Source organism: Helianthus annuus, chromosome 17 (genome assembly GCF_002127325.2).
Source record: "Helianthus annuus cultivar XRQ/B chromosome 17, HanXRQr2.0-SUNRISE, whole genome shotgun sequence".
NCBI lineage: Eukaryota > Viridiplantae > Streptophyta > Magnoliopsida > Asterales > Asteraceae > Helianthus > Helianthus annuus.
The window spans coordinates 6,105,297-6,108,139 of record NC_035449.2 but is presented as its reverse complement, the minus strand read 5'-3'; positions in this window follow the sequence as shown (position 1 = coordinate 6,108,139).

Genomic DNA, 2,843 nt, shown 5'->3' with positions numbered 1-2,843 from the left:
ATCGGACGATTATTGAAACTGCAAGAACAATGTTAGTAGAGTCGGAACTCCCTATTCAATTCTGGGGGGAGGCTGTATCGGCTGCATGCTACACGTTAAATAGAGTTCTTACAGTAAAGAGACATGGCAAAACTTGCTTCGAACTCCTTCAGAAAAGGAAACCGGATCTTTCTTACCTTGAACCGTTTGGTGCTCCTTGTACTATGATTGAGCCGGATGGAAAGTTTGGAGCTAAAGCTATCGAGGGTTTCTTCCTTGGATATGCTACCCCGAATTTTTGTGTTTGGAATCTAGCTACCAAAAAGATTGAGCTTTGGAGCGAAGTTAGGGTTCAGAGGTACACGAGTCCTGTTAGGGCTCCGGGTGATCCGTGGATGTTCGATTATGATGGGCTATTTGACTCCTTCAATCTGCCAACCTTTGACGAAGAATCAGCAGCGGCTAGGATGTTGTTGGAAAGTGACAACGCTGCTGTCTCGCCTTTGGTTAGACCTATTGTTGTTGATCCTCAAGTTTCTTCGTCTGTCAACAATATGGGTCATAATGAGGTTTATGAAGATGCTGCTGATTATAATGACTCTTCTGAAGATGATGAATATCATGATGCAGCCGAAGGATCTTCAGCTCCAGCTGCTCCTGTTCAAGGTGCCTCTGGTGATACTCCTCATACGCAGAATATAGATACTGCTGAAGGGAATGCATCCACCTCTACCCACATTCCTGGTGTGGAGTTGGTTGTTGATCTTAATCTTACCAACTTGGGTATCAATGCTCGTGTGCCAGATAATCCTAAAATGAGGATTCACGATACCCACCCCCAGCAGAATATCATAGGAGATGTCCATCACGGTGTGCAGACGCGTAATCAGCTGAGAAACAACCGGAATGCTGGTTTGTATTCAGCTATAAGAGAATCTGGTCAACAAAATGACTGGTCCTTCGCGTGTTACGTGTCACAAGAAGAACCAAAGTCGTGGAAAGAAGCATTGAAAGACAGTGCTTGGGTTGAAGCCATGCAGGAAGAATTACAGCAATTTCACAAGCTTGGTGTTTGGAAGCTTGTTGAAAAGCCTGAGAACTACAAGAAGATTGGCACTCGATGGGTCTTCAAATGCAAGAAAGACGACCGTGGAGTGGTTATTCGGAACAAAGCTCGTTTAGTCGTTCAAGGTTTTCGTCAGATAGAAGGGATCGACTACAACGAAGTCTATGCACCGGTTGCACGTCTGGAAGCTATTCGGATCTTTCTGGCTTATGCCTCATTCAAAGGATTCAAGGTTTACCAGATGGATGTCAAAAGTGCATTTCTACATGGTGTGGTTGAAGAAGAGGTATATGTCGAACAGCCTCCAGGTTTTGAAGATCCTGTCCATCCCGATCGGGTTTGGTTGCTCAACAAAGCTCTCTATGGTCTTCATCAAGCGCCACGAGCTTGGTATGCAACCTTATCTACATATCTGCTGGAGAGCGGTTTTCGAAGAGGTCTTATCGATTGTACTCTCTTCGTCAAAGAACAAGATGGAGATCTTCTTCTGGTTCAGGTATACGTTGACGATATTATTTTTGGTTCTACTAATGATGTTTTGTGTAGGAATTTCGAGCGTATTATGCAGGATAAATTCGAGATGAGTGCTATGGGGGAAATGAATTTCTTCTTGGGCCTACAAGTGCAACAAACGGAGTCTGGGATATTCATCCATCAGACTAAATATGTTGGTGACATCTTGAGCCGGTTCCAGATGTCCGATGCAACGCCCATTGGTACCCCATTGCCAACTAATCACGGAATAACTCCTGACTTGAAGGGTGAACCTGTTAGCCCCTCATACTATCGCGCGATGATCGGATCCCTTATGTACCTCACAGCATCAAGGCCAGATATAATGTACCCAACGTGCCTGCTTGCCAGATATCAAGTTAACCCGAAGGCCTCACATCTTGCAGCTGTCAAAAGGATTTTTCGTTATTTGAAGGCTTACCCCGACACCGGTCTGTGGTATCCTAGGGATAATAACTTTGACTTGGTCGCATTCAGTGATTCTGATTTTGGCGGATGCAAAATCGACGGCAAATCCACAACGGCTGGATGTCAGTTCTTAGGAAATCGCCTAGTCACATGGCAGTGCAAGAAGCAGACATGCGTCGCTACATCAACATGCGAAGCTGAATACATTGCTGCCTCAAGTTGTTGCTCCCAAGTTCTTTGGATCCAACAACAATTGCGGGACTACGGTTTTGAATTCCTAACTACTCCTATATACGTTGATAATTCTGCTGCTTTAGATATCACTAAAAATCCTGTGCAGCATTCAAAGACCAAACACATCGAAATCAAATATCACTTCATACGTGATTGCTTTGAGAAAAGGCTAATCGATGTTGTTAAGGTCCACACCGATGACCAACGTGCCGATTTATTTACCAAAGCTTTTGACAAATCTAGATTTGACTTCTTATTATTGGTAAACGGCATTAAGGTCAAGCAAGAGTAAAACCAACATCGGAAAATCATTTTTGTAAATATCTTTGTGTGTTTTAAATTTATCTTAGTTTATTGATTTTAGGGGGAGTAAATCCAAAAATCTGAAAATCCAAAAACATCGAAAAATTTCAAAAACACAAAAACAATAGAAAAACAAAAATGAGTTTCCTGGCGAGCAAAAGAGAAAATGATAGTACATCAGTGGTCTATCCAAACCTCTTTAAACCTTAAATGTAAAACGATAAGCAGCTCTAGATAAGATGTATCGGTAGGCTCACAATCATTTTAAAGTGTGCAGGGTGATATAAATCTTAATCGACTGAAGACCAGGTGGGAACCATTCATTGGCATATGGTCTTGG